Consider the following 20,544-nt stretch of genomic DNA (forward strand, 5'->3'; position numbering starts at 1 on the left):
CGGACCCTCAGATTGCGAGCTACGGACGGGGCCTACGCCAAAGAACTTTATTGCTTGCTGGGCTGTTAATAAATGTATAATTGTCACAGTATTTATTCTCCCGAGTCTTTCTGGTAGAACTAGGTTTTTGCACAAAAAAAAAAAATCCAATCAATCAATCAATCAATCAATCAAACTTTATTTATAAAGCACTTTAAAACCACCCAAGTGGACCAAAGTACTATACAGAAAAATAAATAAATTACATAAAATACATACTTTATACTGAGCATATAAAACAAATCAAGAGACATAAACCACAAGAAGTGTGAATTTGAATTGAATTGACCACACCTAAAAGGAAGCTGCATCTTATTTATGTCAATAGTTGAGAGAATGAAAGGGCCATTGGTTGACTATTGCTTATTTTGTATAATCAAACACTTCAAGAGTTTGTATTACTCTAAAGTTCAGTAGGAAAAAAGAAAGAAAAAAAGGGCAATTTGGCCATGCCTTGAACAAAGTGACAATCCCTAGTGATTTTCTGGAAGAAAATTAAACTGCTTAACCTTTAACCAGAACGACAGCTGAGCAAGACAAATAAAGTGACACTTTCCGCTGTGTCTTTGAAGCACTTTCTTTTCCCTCATTCCCTCCTGCTAAGTGAAATAAATAAAAAGAGAGATAAAACAGATAAAAGTGTGACAGGTGTGAAAACGGACTTGGAGTAAGGGAGATTGTATACTAAGGGAGAAAGTATACTTCCTTTGACTCGTACGCGTACACAGACGTTCGACGTAAGCGCAGTTTTGAGCAATCTCTCGCCACGAGTTACCCTGGAAATCCAAAGTTCTCGCAAGAGCACAAGTTGAATTGTGTCGAACGCCTCTGTACAGGTCAAAAGAAGTATACTTTGCAAGGCTGTGTGTTCAACTGTTACCATACGTGAGTGTACGCGTAAAAAACAAAGTATACTTTCTATATACATTCATGGTCTGATCACAGTCAAGATGTCATTTTTGAGGTCTGTTCCTTAGTATGTAACAGCAGAGGCCATAAAGGAGAACAAAATCGTAACTTGTTCTGTTCAAAAGCTCTGTGGACCCGCTTTACATATTTTACGATGCAATATACTGGCACCATTGAAAGATGACACATCTGCGCTTAAGGCAGCTTTTCTGACTGATGTGACATGTCAATTCAATTCACTTAATTCAATTTCAGGGGAAACAAAAGATAATGCTGGTGATGCTGAATGATGAGGTTGGATTTAAAGAGAAACTTTACAGCAACTTTATGAAAAAAATAAATTACATTCATTTTCTACAATTCACAATCAACCACAGGGTAACAAACATCAGGTGCTTTTTCACCCATCCCATACTATTCATTAACCTGACGTGCTTTAAATCCATGCTGACATTCTTAGACTATATTTTAAAACCAAAATACATTATAACAAAAGCAAAAATAAACCAAAAAGGGTTCATGTCACATGCCCACGTCATTTGCAAGCTCTTAACACAAACCACAACCACAATTCCTTAATACAAAAACCACCTCTGTTTTGTCTTTTACCTTTCTGAATTTAAAAATGCATAATAACTCTGGTCAAACAGTTTTCTCTTGGTAAGATTTTCTTTTTAAATAATTTAATACTTTTATTCAGCAAACAAACACTATGTTTATCAAAATGACATCAATGACATCTATTATATTGTTACAAAAGATTTTTTTTTTTTTTAAATAAATGTTACAGCACCAAATCACCATATTAGAATTATTCTGAAGTATAATGTGACACACAAAAAGCTTTGCCATCACAGGAATAAAGTCACAGAGTATATTTTAAAACCACAATACATGATAACATCAGCAAAAATAAACCAAAAAGAATCCCCATGTCTTCTGTAAGCACTTAACCCAAACCACAACCACAATTCCTTCACACAGAAACCACCTCTTTCCACTTTTACTTTTCTACAGTTGTACTTCTGCTCTAGCTTCCTCTAGAGCCTCAGCATTGCCGTATTGCGAGTATTGTTTGCGACTGTATGATAAATTGCTTATGATGCTCCTCATTTTCAAGCTGTTTTGGATAAAAGCATCTACTAAATGACTAAATGCAAATGTAATGTAAATTTATTCAACTATTCCAACATGGCCTATAAAAATATATATGCTTTGTAGGACCAAACAGAAAAATACATTGTTAACCTAATATGAGCTAAGAAAGCAATGCTGATGATGTAAGATGAACTGAAATTTGTCTATCCCCTTTTGAATAGATGGAAGCTGTACTTGTGTGACTAGAAACCATCTGTCCAGGGATTTTACCAAGATGGCCACCGAGTAAAGAGACTTGCTTCAAAAGGACATTGGTAATAGTCTCTCTTTTTCTGTCAATACTCTATCAGCATGAATCATATTACCAGTATGATGGCACTTTTCCAAGCTTGTACTGGCTTCGTTCACTTTTAAAATAGATCAAGAACACTTGTAGTGATGTACAACAAGGTGCTTTTTATGCGCTGCTGGAGAACATGGATAAAAAAGGAGCAACGCTCTCTCTCTCTCTCTCTCTCTCTTTTTTGTCTCTGCAGTCATTTGTCATTGCCATCGTTTTGATTGACAGCTGGTACGGATGAGTGAGAGCTCTTCCTGTCCACCCACCAATCAGCCACCTCCTCCAAGCCCTCAACATGATGGCCGAGGGTCGGAGGTCACTCTCATGCTCTCAGTGAGTGACTCTTGATGAAGACGCTGATGGAGAGATGCAGTTCCTCTCCTCCATCATCTGTCTTTCTCGCTGTTTTTCAGCCTGAGGTCCTTCCACCCGTCTCACAGCAGACCATCCATCTGCCTGTCCGCGGCCACCACTAATCAAAGCTGCCAGAGGGGCGGCTCCATAAAGCTCTTCACGAGGAGAATGCATTTTGTTTGTGTGTGAGAGATAAATGAGAATTAATGTACTTCACATCAAAATTAAGCGTAACAAACGGACAAAATTTGTTTTACCCATGTGCGTGCATCAGAAAATGATGTTGTATCTTAACATAACTGGAGATACATGGAGATTTTGGGGGATCTTCAGTTATTTGATTAGCGCACTTACAGGCGATTATAACTGAAAAACAATTAATCATCGCATTTTCATTAAAAGCATCGGCTTGGTTTCACAGACAGGGCTTAGATTAAGACAGGATTAGGCATTTGTTCAATTAGCACATTTAAGTACCCTTTATTTACATGCCTTAGAAAAAACATTACTGGTGTACATCTTGAGACAAAACACGGGCATTAAGCCTGGTCTGTGAAACCAAGGGATTACCTTTTAAAAAATATTAAAACAGATTTAAAAACATATATTTCACAATATTACTGTTTTTACGGTCAAATAAATACAACCTTGATGAGCATAAGAGACTTACTTTCAAAAAAGTTATCTATCTATCTATCTATCTATCTATCTATCTATCTATCTATCTATCTATCTATCTATCTATCTATCTATCTATCTATCTATCTATCTATCCATCCATTATTATGTATGTCAATATAGTTGTGAGAATGATGGGGCCATCATTTGACTTCTGCTTATTTTGTGTAATCAACCACTTTTTCAAGAGATTTTATCTTATGTTCAGAAAAGAAAAACTAAAAAAGAAAAGAAAAATGGATTTAGATTGCATTGAACAAAGTGACACAATCCCTAGTAATATTCTGTAAGATCCATCTATATGATTTATTATTTATTTAAATATAGTTGTGAAAGCGGCAGAGCCATCGTTTGACTGTTGTATCTATGTCATATCTTAGCGCAACACAAACTGGAGATACATGGAGATTTTGTGGGGATCATCAGTTATTTCATTAGCGAACTCACGGCGATAATGTCACGTGAATGACATTTTCATTAACAGCATCGCTCTTAAGCCGGTCTCAGTGAGGCATTCAGCACACGAACACGTTAGTAAGTAAACACTCGGATTCCTCCCATCACAGTCCTGATAAACATACGGTGCTTAGCAGTCTCCCATAAGAGTCAAGAATTCTAATTAATACAGCTTACTCTTTAAAGAATACACATACTCTCTTAATGGCTGTACCCAAACACACACTCACAGTTCTGGTGATGTGCTAGCCCCCAAGTGTGAACAGCCCTTAATAAAAATGTTAATTGAATCTTAGGAAGTCTCTAGGCCCAGGTTTAGCCTGATTCTCCACAGCCTTCTCTCTCGTGCACACACACACTCGCACACTTCACAGCATTTACACAGGCACTCAGCTGTTTCTGTGAAGGCACAGTCATTAATTTTTATCTGTTCAGACGGACCAACTGTAACATCACAAATCTCAGAGAGAGCAGGGATGGGTGGGTGGGTGAAGACCTGTCATCGTATGGTAGAAAGACTTTTTTTCACAACCGACCATGTTTTTTAATATATTTTTTTGGAGGGATGTTCCAAATTAGCTAATATAATGCCATTCAATTAATACATTAGGACTGTTTCATTATTTGTCATCTCTCTCTGTCTCCTATTTAGGGACATTCAAATGTTTTTCAATGAAACGGCATTCATATCGCATTTAAATTTTTTAGTTAAATAGGATAATCAACAAGAAAATGTGATGCTTATGTGTTGCGGGTGGTTGCCATGTTTTTTTTTGTTTTTTTTTAACAACAGTTGTAACTGGCCTAGGTTAAAAAAGCCCAAAGTTTCTATGATATGATATTTCCTACTCTTATTATGTGTATTGTTTTAAGGAAGATAGTCATGTTAGTTGTGTGGTGAAAAAATGCTTACCTTATCCATCTTATTATTATATATCCATATATCTGGTTCCTGGTTCCCTTTCGATATGGTTCGTTCGCATTGCATTAGTTCACTAACGCTTTTGGGGAAAACTCTGTTTTCTCCGAATCCTGAAGCCTAATTGGTTGACGTCTGTGCAAGTGCACAGACAAATGGCATTTCAGCCCGGTGAAAGCACTGAAGTGGTTCTGCTGGGCTTGGAGGGGTAACTAGCCTTAGTCTTCCAGCTGATAGCCGTAGGCGGGCAGAGGTGCGCAGCGACAGCTTCTTCCACGGGGGGGAGCTTCGTGTAACCTTTTTCTTTGCCGTCGTCAACCATGGAGAGAGTGGCCGAAGAGGAAGAGTGGACGCGCACCGAATAGGGGACGCGCATTGTCTTGGTGATTTCCTGGGGGGCTTCTGGGAAGAACAGGGCTGGATGCTGGCGAGGGGCCTGCTGGTGGCGTCTTGGCTGCAGGAACCATTCATCAAGTCGGCTGAGGGCGGGCTCCTCTGGGGCTGACCAGTGCAAGCCGAGCTCTTCTACATCTTTTGTGAGGACTCACAAAAGCTCTGTGTCCATACAAAGCTACGCGCCGTCAGACTGTTTAGACGGCAGAGGGGCAAGTCATCGCCGGAGTGTGCCCACTCTTCACACTCAGAGGCGGCCAGGGACATCGAGTCTAACTCTTCTTCAGACCCGCTGAACAAGACCATGCCACTCGCGCCAGATGAGGGGTGTTGATCCTCGCAGGTGAAGGGCCGACTTAAGCTCCTCTCATAAGCGGCTCTGCTTCTTTTTTCGCCTCGGCTCAAGAGGGGAAAGAGATGAGGGAGTGGCCTGTTCGGTGAGGAGCTCAATCCGGGCATGCAGCGTCGCAAGGTAGAACAAAAGAGCCTTCTTGGTGTGGGTGTGGCCCAGGCAGGAGTGGCACTCGGGATGCTCGTCTAGAGCGGGCAGGTGAGCCCTGCACAAGCTCCGTTTGTGGTGTAACATTTGCATCAACATTGCTGTAAAATTTGCTCTTTTGTTAACTGCCGGAAAGCCCCAGGGGAGATCGCTGAATCAGCTTGCGTGTAGAGCGTGCTGAGTCAGCTTGCTTGCAGAGTGCCTTTTATTCGGCTTGCTTGCAGAACGCGTTGAATCGGATTGCTTGCAAAATGCTGTTGTTCCACTGCGAGGCTCGTTCAATGGCGAAAAGAGGCAAGGAGAGCGAGGCTTCAGTCTTCTTCGGAGCAGCGAGATGATCTTCACGCTGAAGGAGAAAGATTCTGACGATTGGGCATTTCTGCATTCCATGCAGGCTTATATAGGCAGCCAACCCGCCCCTTTCGGCGGGCTGAAATACCATTTCTCTGTGCACTTGCACCGACGTAAACCAATCAGGCTTCAGGATTCTGAGAAAACTGAGTTTTCCCCATAAGCGTTAGTGGACTAACGCAATGCGATTGAACCGTATCGAAAGGGAGCACATATAATGGGAGTCAGCTCCAGTGGAAGATAATGGTGGTAGAGAAGGCAGATGTGTTTTGCTTGGAGTCGAAGTAAATTGTTCTTTCTCATAACTAAAAAAAGAGGGAGATTATCCTACAGCTCATAAAACATTCACCACTAGACTTAAGAGATATAACCAGTTTAGATGGAAAGGATCTCAAGCTGACTAGCTGAAGATGTAACTGTAGCTATACCATAATAGAAACGGTATTTCTTTGAAAATAAATTCCAGCACAGTGCTACAAAAACCATAATGAAATGAGCCTTCACAAAATATAATGCTTTACGAACTTTGTTAGAGCTACACATGGCAATATATCTGTTCAATAATATACCTTACTCACATGTTGAGTAATAAAAATGCGATCTCCGCATTGCTTTTACAGCATTTCAAATCCCTCAGTTCTCGCCATCTCCGAAAAGTCAAGCCAATGGTGATTCTCGTTTATTACGAGCTCTGTCGCTTTCTCTTCTTTCTAGCAGACTCTCCTCTATTCACGTTTTTTTTTTTTTTTTTTTACAGGTGATTCCCTGGAGGTTTGAGATTTAGCATGCTCCATTTCAACCTTTCTCGCTCGTTGTGATGTGTCAACCACACCATACATGCATCAAAGTAGCCCGAGTAACTTTTCTCTATTTACGGATATAACAAGACATGTATGGGCGAGTGCCGCATGTATGAAAACCATCCCGACAGGTCTAAAATTTAAACACTGACTGTATATTAAGCTTACCATAGTGACAAAGACACAAAACACAATTTTGAACAAAACAAAAAGTTAGAGAGTATACCTTTAAAATAATATGATAACAAAAATCAGATTGCAGTATGTAGCACATAGACTGTTTTTGTAGAGCTAAAATAACTGGAAGCTGACACTGGAAGCCTTGCATATTCAAGTTAAAAATGGTTGTGCCTCTTTTATGTTAAAAATAAGGTGGATTGGTCAACAATAATTTTTTTCCGCCTTTGATTGGATGCACTGGGAAACAGGTGTTGTCATTTATGTTGCAGATCGCCTCCTTATGTCCCCAGGCTATTGACACTGACATGCCTAGATGGTTTATAATCACATGTGCAGACTTGGTGTCACTTGCAGAACACAATATATTTCAGATATTTGGATTTAAGGGCCGTTCAAACCAAGGATGATAACTATAACAATAAAGATTTTGTTTTATAACACCAGAGTCCACACCACAACTATAACTTTAATGACACATGAATTTGCCAAGTAATGCTCTTGGATCATATTTGTTGACAGTGCAACCCATGCTTATAATAAACAGAACATTATTGTGCTTTGGACGCTAATATAGCTATCATAGTTACCTTTAGTACCTATAGTAGTTTTTAATAATCATTCCATTCAAAAGTGAATAAAGGCCACATTTAATTTGATACGATTGGAGTGTTCACCAGCCTGTATCAAACCCTGTCTCTTCAGCTAAATCAGCCTTAACAAATCCATTTCTTATGCAAATAGTTGTGCTCTATAATTACCTCCCCAGCAAACACAGAACGTTGGCACAACGTACCCAACCTTCTAACAACGTTTTAACAATATGGCCAAAAGGTTGCTATAACTACGTGTGTGGTGAAGGTTGTTACAGCGTTGTCACAATGTTGACATTAAACCACCGTTCAGGGCCATTGCTTAAGGTTGTGCCTGTGGTGTCTTGACAACCACTGGACTATTATGTACTCGTCACTGCCCTGAAGCGCGAAAATCAGCCTTTGAAATTTCAACCGCCCGTTGGGCTCAATGTGTTGACTCATTCTTCATCGAGCAAGGATAAGTGAGTATTGCGTTTAATTTACCTCAGCTAAATAAGATACATAATTATTCAAACACAACCTACAACTTCATTTTCTTATGTGATTAATGTAGCCTCGCTCGCACTGTTTAGTTTTTCATTTGATTTGTCTGCCATTTAGTCTCATTCGTTTCTTTGCTCCTCTGGATTTGTTGATGTTTCCTGGACTGATTCCGGTAAGTTAACAGATCTTTATCGCCCGGCTTTCGACTACACTCCCCAGTCTGCCATGTACAGAACCCGGTTTTATTCATTAAATATTCTGATCTTTGCTTTTAATGTTTTATTTATTATACTTAAAATAAATTTGTATATTCGTTTATTTAGTTGTTTTTTTTTATTAACAAATGTATGACTTTTGGAAGTGCAATTTGATTACCATATAATAAAGTTGAATTAACAAAAATCACTGTGCAAGCAAAAAAGCAAGATCATACAAAAAGCAAAAGATTAAACTTTTTTTTTTTTTTTTTTTTTTTTGTTTACTGTAGGCACAATAATTAATGATAGCACTGTGTTCTTTCTTGGGGCAGATATTTGTGGTAATGGTGACAGGAATGTGGTATATTCTGAAAAAAAAAAAAAAAAAAAAAAACCCACAAAATACAACAGAGACTTAAAGGGGTAGTTAAAGCACATTTAAAATGAAAACAAGTTGAAACCAAAGTGCTGTACAAGTAATATAGTGTAAAACAGATTTATGAACAAAACATTTCAGTATAATGAAAGTGAATGAGGACTGAAACTGAACATCTTTTTAATAAATAAATTGAGTTCACAAAGCTGGTCTGAATGATTTGTTCACAAATCAGAATAGATCTGGTTATCGAGTTCAGTTCACTCATTCCATCCAGTTGCAGTGGTTATCGTATTTCTTTTCTTCACACACAAACCTATTGTATGGCTTTGGAAGACTTATAATATATAAACCATTTTATGATACTGTCAGCATTATGTTTTGTTTAGTTGCATTTTCATTCCTGTGTGTCTCTTGTGCGTCAGTTAAACTTAGCCTTGATTGTTTCCTAGTTAGTCTCCTTGGTTACAGATTACATTCAGCTATTAATCATTATGTTTCCCTGTGTATTTATACTCCCTTTTCCATTCAGATCATTGTCGGTTCTCGTCTGTGAGTTAAGTGTTAATGTGTGGATTTCTCCTTGTATATATTCTCTGTAGTAATAAAGAAGCTTTATATGGAAGTTTTGCATCATGCTTTTATTATCGACTGCAATATACTTGACAAAAGAACTGACCAAAACAAATTATGAGGACTGCTTCTTCCAGAACAGCCGGACACTGGAGGAATATGTGGAGGGCTATCTACAGCTTTACAAGGAGGCATGGTGGGACAATGTAACCCTGAAAGAACTTTTTTGGAGTGGCCAAATGCTACTACTGGGTGAGGATCACACCTCCCTCACCGTGGAAGTCATTGAGGATAATGTCAACATTACCTCTGACTCCCTGGTACATATTCCATCACCTGCAGCTCTCTCTCTCCCCACTCCATACAGAGTCCCGGAAAGTTAGAGAGATTCTACCGAGGACCTGAGTTCTATGCCTGAGCCCGCCAGATACAGAGCCTGAACCAACGTTAACCACGGACCACGTGCGAGTGCTGCCAGAGCCAGCCATTGGATTCGCCTCAGAAGTGGAGCCAGATGCCACTTCTGTCCCGAGGCCAAAGCCCATCTCGGAGCCCGCACCTGGGAATCAGTCCTCTCCAAAACCTGCTGTAGACCAGACTGATCTAGAGAAGATCTGTGTGGAGGAGTGGGCCAAAATCCCTCCTGCAGTGTGTGCAAACCTGGTGAAAAACTACAGGAAACGTTTGACCTCTGTAATTGCAAACAAAGGCAGCGGCTACTGTACCAAATATTAACATTGATTTTCTCAGGTGTTCAAATACTTATTTGCAGCTGTATCATACAAATAAATAGTTAAAAAATCATACATTGTGATTTCTGGATTTTTTTTTTTAGATTATGTCTCTCACAGTGGACATGCACCTACGATGACAATTTCAGACCCCTCCATGATTTCTAAGTGGGAGAACTTGCAAAATAGCAGGGTGTTCAAATACTTATTTTCCTCACTGTATGTACTTTTGACTTTGACACTAACTTTCACCTCTTGTTAAAAATAATATTATACTGTCACACAGAGCTTGTTAATACGTTGATTATGTTGGTATACGCTTTTCCATATTCGTGCCCTGACTTGACAATGACACTGCTTTGAAACTGAGTTTTATTTATCAACATTCATCTGAATTTGTATGCATGCTCTACTCGTATGTGTTTGTATGCGAGATGCTTGATATCACTTGTCTGGTAATTAATTTCTTCAATAGAAGCACAGCAGCTCAGTTGGAAATGAGACCGTGTATCCTCCTGTATCCCTGTGTATCCTCCTGTACACATCCAAGAAACCTCACTTTGGTGTGACACCTGCAGTCTTTCATTTAGCAGAACTCACCTTGGTAATGGAGGGAAGATATCCACACACACACACACACACACCATTCAGGTTGACATGAGATAAATATGAAAGAATCCGGGCCTGGCGGCTTGCTGCATCTTCCATGCAGTGAGATACTGCTTTGGCAGTCTTTCACCACAGAGATTTTTCCTCCTGGGGAGTGTGTGGAACCCCTGACATTGATAAGTCCTTACGGACAAACTTTACAGTGGTGTAAAATAAAATGAGGCATCCAGTTTGGGTCTCCAAAAAATAATCCTAGATATCTGTGTGCGTGCGAGCGGACCCCAAATGGTACAGTAATTGAGCGATTGACTAGATGCTTAGAGGGCAGATGAATCTCGGTAGGAGCCGGATAAACCAGGGATGAACCTAATCACCCTGTTTATAGTTCTTTTTTCTTCTCCCATCCTTCACTTTCCTTTCAGATCGATTGCATTAATCTGTCATTTTTCCATTGCGAATGAGAAAAAGCACCAAAACAAACATTGGTGCTTGTTTGAAAAAAAAAAAAAACCTGACTGCGTGTCATATTTTGACCATTATATTTAATTTGGGCATCAATAGAATATAAACAGGTGGAGGGAAATCTTGCAGAGAGTCAGCGTTTAAACATCATTCCGGAGAGAAGAGACAAAGGAAACCAGACACAAAGTGACATTCCTCTTTGTGACTGAGAGAAAGAACGAGAGAAACAGAGAGTGGGAGAGGGAGAGAGAGAGAGATATGGAGAAGCGACACAGTGTGTGGTTGAAATGCAGATATGCGGAGGAGTTTGCTCATCTCTTCTTTGAAAGTTATGAAGTCAGAGTTTCTGTGAAGTTTTGAGGTTTCATCACTCTTCTCACACACGGAGAAGAGGAGATATCAGATGATCTGGCTTTTCTGGAAGTCCCTTTTCATCAGCCTCAGATAGTGCTTATATCAAACAACCATCAGACAGTATGGAAAAGAGGGATTTCACATTCAAAAAATGTTAAATTTCATCTCACTAGGTTATGATTGAGAAGGTTAAACTTCTTACGGCTTTCTGAATGTAACTTAGATCTTCAAGATATCTTCCTTGACTTTAAATGTTAATATTTACAATATTAAAATAACGTCTATCCCACATGTAAGTAAGCCATTTGTTGGTCTCCTCCTGAAAAGTGTAAATGCTGTGGCACTAAAAACATTGTTTTTTGATTACCTTAACATGCAAAGATCGCTGATGGACCCAGATTACTGTTATGTACATTCACTGCATGCTATACCATGACATTTAATGCTGACAAACTGTGTACCATTAAATGGATTTAAGGATTAGTTAATCCTGATAAGCTCCACGCAGCAACATTTACTTGAATGGGAATGGGAATTATTATTTTTTTAACCAGTGCAGATGGGAGAAGTGCTTGGGTTATTAGTGGTGCCTGGTTAGTCTTGCATAGCCAGACTTTCAGACTGACAGCAGAAGGTCTGGACTCCATCGCAGCTTTCATTGGCCAAGGACCACCCAGTGGCTGTCTGACTTGTAAAGCAACCAATCACAGTTCATTTTATTATGTTAGGTTTGTTATGTTGAGGGGCGTGAAAATGTAAAAATAAATAAATGTAAAAGTCGTCCCTACAATAACACACTGGTGTTGTTACAGCGCTGGGAAGCCTGAATGGGTGATGTGAATTAACCACTTCTGCAGAATGATAAAAGAAACGCTGTGAGGCATGAGTAGGGGAGAGTGGGGTAAAGTGAGACATTTTTTACATTTGTTCCCCTCTAAGCGAGCTAAAATGATATATCAGTCAAATTTACACATTTCCCATTAATTCAGGATGTTTCCTAGCAATGGAAATTATTAGAATGTATTCAGGACGAAGGGCAGTGAAAATATGATTGTTTTTAAAAAAGTGGTCTTGTGTCTCACTTTACCCCAGCTTAGGGGTAAACTGAGACAGACCAGAGAAATCAAGGGGGTAAAGTGAACCAGCTGGGGGTAAACTGATCCGCTTACTTTTTCCACTCTGAAACTTCCATAACAACACACGTTGTAAAAGTAAGAATCTTGACAGCTAGCTTGGCAACCACACATTCCAGAACTAATGTCGGACTAGTAACAGAATCATGGAGATTGGTCAATTAAGCACATTTTTTTGATGACCCACCGGTGCGCATGTAAGTGAAGGTGCAACGCCCTTGGCGTGATAAGGGTGAATGGCACGCTGGAGGAAATTCCTCCTAAAAAAAAAAGAACTATGTCCAAAATATTGTGACACATTTGGAAGGTCAATGCATTCAGACCTGCCCTGCCCAGCCCAAGGAGGGTGGCCTGTCCTGGGCCAGATTCGGATTTGTCCGCCACCGCTGGAGCTCTGTCTGGAGCAAAGTCGGTCCTAAAACAGACCTTTAGGTCTTTGTGGAGGAGGGACAATGCTCCACTTGGACAAGGAACACGGACCAGAGAACCGTGGTGGTCAGATCAGGTGGGGAAACCGCCTGGCCCAGCCCAGAGAAAGTGCACTTTGTGCGGGCGAGACTTCCAGTAAATAGGGTCTGGTTTGGACACCCATTCCCTCGGTGCCAGGGCGTGCATACCGGTGAACGTGCACCGTCCTGGGTGAGCTAGGGGTGAAAGACACACTGGAGGATATTCCTCCTCGTAAAAATGTCCAAAAATATCTTATATGCTCACAGACCTCCCGGGCCAGCCCCAGGGAGGGTGGGTCATCTCCGGTCAAAGTCAGATCTGTACACCTGCTGGCGCTCCTGCTAAAGCAACGACGGTCCAAACACGGACGCTCGGGGTGTTGTAGAGGAGGGAGATGACACTCTTATCGGACAAGGTAATGGAAAACAGGCGCCTCAGGGTTGCCTGGGGCCCAGAGGAGCGCACCCTCTCCTTCGGGCCGTTAAGTCGGGGTGCCCGGTCGATTGGAGCTTCGGACGTGCCTGGGGACGGCCCCTGCCCGCTCGAGTGGGAGCTTGCTCCTCCCTGATTTGCGCATCGATACGAGACCTCGGGAGACTCAGATAGCCTGTCTGAAACGGATGTCTGCAAAGGCGTGGGGGGGGGGTTAGTTGGGGCCCCCCTGGCACGCCTTAAGAGCCGAACTTCGCCCTGCGCCTCCTCCCACTTTGAAAGTACCCTTCCCAGCCTAGATCCAGATGCCTCCCGCAGATGGTTCCTCACGCACCCTATGAGTGGCCGTGTCGTCTCGAGCCCAGGCCCGAGTGGAGCGAGACCCTTGTGTAGGGAGCCTGCGCATCGCGGTTCACCATCCGGGGCTTCTCGGTTGATCCCGAACCGTCCGGGGCTTCTCGGTTGATCCATAGGTAAAACGTATGCTTGTCGAATGGTCGGTCTTGGTAAACGGCGAAGCGACTCCAGGGGCTTGAGACACCCCTGGAGAAAAAGGAAGGTCCTCCTCCGAAAACAAAAACGGACAGTGTCTGTGAGGTTGCAGATGGACGAGATTCCCATGCTGACTTTACTCCCTAGCAGGCTACCAGGGAGAGTGCGGAGCTCTTGTCGGAGCGACCTCGGTCCTAAAACGAACCTTGGGGGTTTTGTCGAGAAGGGGACAAATGCTCCATTAGGACAAGGTTAGAGGGAGAAGGTGCTCCACCTCTTTGCCTCAGCTACTGCACCCCAGGCTACTGATTTTGCTTCACCCTTCTCTTTTTGATGGCTTTTCTACAATGTTTATGACATTAAAAATAAAACATGTCATGTAATATTACGTTAAAATATGTTTAAGACTAAACTTAACTTGTGCCTCATGTCTCACTTTACCCCAAAGCATTTGTCTCACTTTACCCCACCGCCACATTTTAGAAAAAAACGATCTCTCTTAGCAATTCAGGCTTATCTTCAGCTAGCATCATCACATGGTTTTATATGTTGGTAGTTCATCAACATGTATGATATAAGTTTTTCTACCTGAATCAATTTGCTTTGGCACAACAGTTGATTAAGTTGACAGCAAGAAAATTTACTTTTACATGCAAAAAAAATATTTTTGTGAAAAAAACATGCTTACTACAGCACCATGAGGTCCTCTCCTTCATGGCCAAGGGGAAATGAGAGGGGCTTGAAAACATAATGTTCAAATGACCAAAATTGTGTTCCATTGCCTAGATACAGGGGGTGTCTCACATTACCCGATGTCTCACATTACCCCGTTCTCCCCTACTGGCTGCAAGCTCTGGCAAAGTTTAATTAACTCTCTCATTTTTCTTAGTTCTCAGTGTATTCACAACATTCACATATTTAACTTTTCAGAACAACTTGTTTCTTTGTAACACATTCCATTAAAGAAAATAACTTTTCAATAAAGACTTTTTCCTAAATTACTTTTGTATATATTGACTTGCTCTGCAACACATTAGAATCAGTCACAATACATTGACCTGCTACTGTTTTCACATGTTTTCGCATCCTCATGAACACTAATTCCATTTTCACACTGTCACATAAATGAATCTTGCATTTAGCTTCACAGTAACCTCATGTTTTACATGCAAGACGCCATTTTGGCTCTAGTTCACACGTACATGCACTGCCATTTTGGCTCAAGATAACTCCAGTAGCAAATATACATTTAACTCTCTTAAACTTTATCATCCAATTACAATCAACATGTAAAACACTTCAGAAACATTCCTAAACTCTTTTCACATGAGTATTTTCTCTCATTTCACTTCAAATTCACATATTTGTCACTCGTGTGTAATCTGATATTTGACTCATCACTACTGCATGCCCAGCAAACACATTTACGTTGTGGCAACGTCTGTGGCACGTTGCATTTCTGCTATGGCAACGTCGCTGTCTACGTGCTCGCAACATTGTAACAACGTAGAATTGTAAGACGTGACAGGGCTGTAGCAACGTTGTTGCGCGACATTCAGCAACTGAGAGACGACGTTCTGACAATATTTTTATATGGTGTATTTTGTTAGATAATTACATACTTTTTATCGTTTATTGTTTATCTATATTATTATTTAATGGGGCTATCAACACCTGCAAGTGTAGCCTACACTTTGAAGAGTAAAAATGACAGAAGGTTTCGTTAATTCAACTTTATTAAAGCATATAATCAAATTGCACTTCCAAAAGTCATACATTTGTGAAAAAAAGAAATAAACGAATATACAAATTTATTTTAAGTATAATAAATAAAACATAAAAAGCAAAGGCAGATCAGAACATTTAATGAACAAAACCGGGTCTGTATGGCAGACAGTAGCCGAAAGCAGGTGTCACCGGGGAAACATCCACAAATCCAGAGGAGCAAAGAAACGAATGAGACTAAATAGCGGAAAAATCAAACGAAAAACTAAACAGTGCGGGCGATGCTACATTATTAGAAATTAAAGTTGTAGGTTGTGTTTGATAGCTGAGGTAGGCTAAACGCAATACTCACGTATCCTTGCTCGATGATGAATGAGAACACAATGAGCCCAACAACAGGTGGTTGGAATTTAAAAGGCTGATTTTCCCGCTTCAGGGCAGTGACGAGTACATTATGTAGTACAGTGGTTGTCAAGACACCGTTGGCACAACCTTAAGCAATGGCCCTGAACGGTGGTTTAATGCCAACATTGTGACAACGCTGTAACAACCTTCATACACAACGTAGTTATAGCAACCTTTTGGCCATGTTGTTAAAACGTTGTTAGAAGGTTGGCTACGTTGTGCCAACGTTCTGTGTTTGCTGGGTGTGTATTAACCAAACTAACAGTCTTTCTCAGTAAATGATAAAAAAAAAAAAAAAAAAACATACACATGTTTGAAACACAGTTCTTAACATTAGTTTCGACCAGTTTTAGAATCGTTTTTGCTCACCTGTAGAATGATAAAAGAAACGCTGTGAGGCATGAGAACTGGCTGCAAGCTCTGGCAAAGTTTAATTAACTCTAAAGCCCCCGATGCAGTATCTTAATTCAACAGCGCTAAACGCCCTCTACAGGAGACAATAATAACATCAAGATTTTATTTACCCACAACAAAGAATGTACTGATGAATTTACACGTCAATAGGTGAATGTTTATGAACAAAACAACATTTTAAAAGGGGTATCCTTTTTTCCTCTTTTTATTTTATATACCTACATATACCTACATTTTTCAACCTACTACAGTGTGTAAAACGCACATATTTTAAAGAGTCCACGTCGTGAACTTCACATACTTTTTAAAATCCAGTGTTTAGCTAAGTGCTCATTATCACAGTTGTAAACAAATTGTGCTAAAAGATTCCCATGGAGCACTGTGAATGACATGAGTTTCCCTAAAATATATTGTGTATCAATAGTTAAAGGTACGGTAGGCAACGTTTTTTATAAACACTTTTTGTTATTCTGGTTGAAACTCTCTTCACATCCTGATATAGCAATCAATAAAAGAAGTGGTCCACATTTAAAACAAATTACATATATCTTCTGTGGAAGTGCCAGGATCAAATCAATCATTGGATTTGGTCCAAATGTATTTGGAGGAGATTTCACTGCAGAATCATGGGTAATGTAGTTTTTCACTAGGAATTCTGCTGTTAAACACAATTATTTTATAAAAATAAGTTGACATAATGCCCGCGCAGACATCACTTCATCAGCGTGTCCCATGAGGCTACAGAGTTGTAGAAAGAACCCGAACCAAAACAACGAGCTTATGCTGCATTCACGCCATGTCGTAATTAACGTAATTAAGAGATGGAAACCCATTACCTTTACTCTGAGCTGTTCTTGGACTATGCATTTCTATGGCAACAATATCAATGCCGAAATGAATGCAGCAGTCAGGTGGTACAAGTCAGAGCTCTTTAAGTTGTTTACATTCATTATTATTGTAATGTTATGTGCTTTGAGACATGAGATCTCTCGTGACGATATGCAGAATCTGCTCTGGCTGCCAATAGAGCTGGTAAGTCCCGCCCCTTCCGCTAACCCCACTGGACCTCTAGGTTGAAAAATCGTCAATGCAAGTGAATGGGAGAAAATAATTATTTTCTGGTCCCGTTTGAATTGTGCCATGAATGTGAACATATGTTGTCTGTGAATTTTTTATATAATCTTTCATGTAAAGAATGCTACAATTTAGCGGGTAGAAGTTTGATACGGTTAGACTTTGTGTGAGAGCACTTTGTGGACTACAACTCTTCGCTGCTTTCGACGCGTTTGAAACGTCACCACCATTCGCACACGGACACTAGCTCACGGATCCCGCTAAACATGGCTGTGTCTTTGGTGCACTTCACCGCCTTCTTTCAGGGAGAGGACAAAATCGTTGAGGTTGGCGAAAACCACGGGTAAGTCAACTTTATGGGGTGACGTCACATAGGCGACATGTAGTCTTTCTCGTTATGTCTTTTCCACAACTGCTAGCCGAAGAATCATACCATATACTGTCAAACTCGTAACATGAAAGATTATATAAAAAATTCACAGACAACATATGTTCACATTCATGGCACAATTCAAACGGGACCAGAAAATAATTATTTTCTCCCATTCACTTGCATTGACGATTTTTCAACCTAGAGGTCCAGTGGGGTTAGCGGAAGGGGCGGGACTTACCAGCTCTATAATGTGTTTTGGAGGAGGAGGGGCACTGCGCAAGGAGGGTGGAATCTAACGCTTCTTACAATCCAAAATTGCCTACCATATAATATACCATATAACCAAATAATAGTTATATATTATATATATATATTATGGGATTGTAGTTTTTTAGACCTTTTGTGTACATAGAAAAAGTCTTAGATCTTTGAGTTCAGCTCATGAAAAATGGGGGCAAAAACAAAAGTGTTGCATTTATAATTTTGTTCTGTGTATATTGTATCATTACAATTTGGGGTGATCTATCCTTTTAATCTAGTTATTTTAGTAATTTGTTTGGTATATTTTTTAATATTCGTTTGGTGTTGCTATTGCTACAGAAATTACACCCTTCACCTTTAAGAAACAGCAACAGAATGATATAGGCTACAGTTTGATGTGAACAAACTCTTATGAGGATAATAATTTGCTTTCTACATGCTCATGGGTAATTGCAAGGAACACTGTTTTGTTTACCATTCACTGTTCTGTTTGTTTTCCTGCAGCAATACATTTGGACAAATGAGGGTATTCACTGAGCAGATAATGCTCCAAAGGTCTCGCTTAAACACGATGACAGTCATTATGGCTTGAAGTGCTGGACATAAATGATTGTTTAAAGTACGTGTTGAGAAATGTGTAATTATAAGCACATTTACAATGTTGATCTTCTTCATTCGGTGTGTTAAGACACAAATCAACGGCACATAGTGTTTAAAAAGTAATTCAAAGCTGCTAATGGAGTGTTGAGTTTACAATTGACCGCTCTTTAAGCATGAGTGCATTTTAATGGTTATTTAAGGGCAAAAACAGACCTTGACAAGCAATTTGTGATGAGCTGACAATGAAGTTTAATGACACAGGTGATCATTGGCTTTTTCAGTTAAAATTGGATAATCAACAAACTATGCTCTTAAGTAGTTAATGCATTATTTGCTATGTCAGTGGTCATGTTCAATAACATGTTGAATGTAGATGTCATCAAATTATTGAATTGTTAGCACCACATTTTAATATTTAAGACAACTAATGTCAGTCCATTGACACAAATCTGAAGCATGGGCACATAGATTACTTTAGTTTTTTTTTTTATTGTTTAATTTAACCCTTATGTTGTGTTGAGGTTAATTTTCCTTGCTGTTTGCACCCAGATTAATTTCAAAATAAAGCTTTTTTTTCTGAAAATGTATTAAATTGTTTCATCTGAACTAATTAAAACTCAGCAGGTAGATGTTCAAATTCTTATAAACTTTCACTCGAAGAAACTTTAAACCGAATTTTAAAATAATGTGGCTATTTATTTTCAAAGATTATTTGGTGGGTACTCATCATAGACTGTAAAAAATAGGTAGCCTACTCATGCAAATTTTGCTGCATAGTTTATTCTTTGCAAGAACCGTCCATACAAATCCGAATGGCTGTTTGATTGACTGGCGGTTTAAACTACCAATCACACTTCGCTTGCTGTTACGTCATTTTTAGGGGCGGGTACTACTCTGGGGTGACTCTTGTTTACCCTTGCTTACGTTACCTGAAACAACATTTTGAGATTCCGATTCCACGAAACTTATAAACACTGGTAAGTTCTTTATCATACTTATAGTATTTTTATGAGTTAACACGATTTATCTAAGATTGTTAAATATATATTCTAGGCTTAGCCTACTTATTTCTTATGTCTTAATTCGGTGATTCTCTTGAGAAAACAGCCAACATTTGCACAAAGTTATATAACTTTGTTTTTTTAAAAATCAATATTAGTCTCATACATTTCCCATTGCAGACAGAATATACAGTAGACTAACAATTACATTTATTGTCTCAAAATAAACGGAAAAATGCGGCATGTTGACACATCTTAACAAGCTTTCTAAAGAACTCCACAAAACAAACTGAGTTATATATATATATAAAATATATATAAAAAAGCCTATAATTAATTATCTCAATACTCAATACATGTACCAACAACAACTGTGAAAAATTATTTACTTGGGTGTTGTTAAAGGGATACTTCTCCAATTAGCATTAAGCTTTGTATCAGTAGAAACCCGGTAGTATTTTTGAATGACTGTGCTTCCCTCCCTCATGTTCCCCTGAGAGAGAGATTTATGATTTATTTTAGATTTATTTAACCCGCCCATAGGGGGTGGGATCTCATGATAAAACGCCATCTTTTCAGTTTCGAGTCAACTTGCCTAGAGCTGCGTCCGAAATCGAATACTTCCCTACTACTAGTTGGGGAAAAGCAGTAGGCGAGTGAATGAGTATGTACGAATCCTTAGTACTCATAAAAGAGTAGGTGAGAATTACCTGGGTGACGTACTAATTCTCGCGAGATTCGGACGTACTTATAATAGTGCGTTCGAATATGCCTACTTTCCTACTATATA

General features: G+C 39.7%; 1 long non-coding RNA gene across 2 annotated transcripts in view; it reads left to right on the forward strand.

Moving 5' to 3' along the window:
* Positions 1 to 3,626, forward strand: part of LOC307151334 — a 102,749-nt gene extending 99,123 nt beyond the window's left edge. Inside the window, exons 4-6 of one of the 2 annotated variants that reach the window (XR_013819863.1) lie at positions 2,268 to 2,360; positions 2,583 to 2,719; positions 2,800 to 3,626. This is a non-coding gene — a long non-coding RNA (uncharacterized lncRNA). Of the gene's footprint in view, positions 1 to 2,267; positions 2,361 to 2,582 lie in introns of both variants that reach the window. The other variant, XR_013819864.1, reaches the window with a different exon arrangement.
* The last annotated feature ends 16,918 nt before the right edge of the window (positions 3,627 to 20,544 follow it).

This window comes from Squalius cephalus (assembly GCF_949319135.1).
Source record: "Squalius cephalus genome assembly, chromosome: 2".
NCBI lineage: Eukaryota > Metazoa > Chordata > Actinopteri > Cypriniformes > Leuciscidae > Squalius > Squalius cephalus.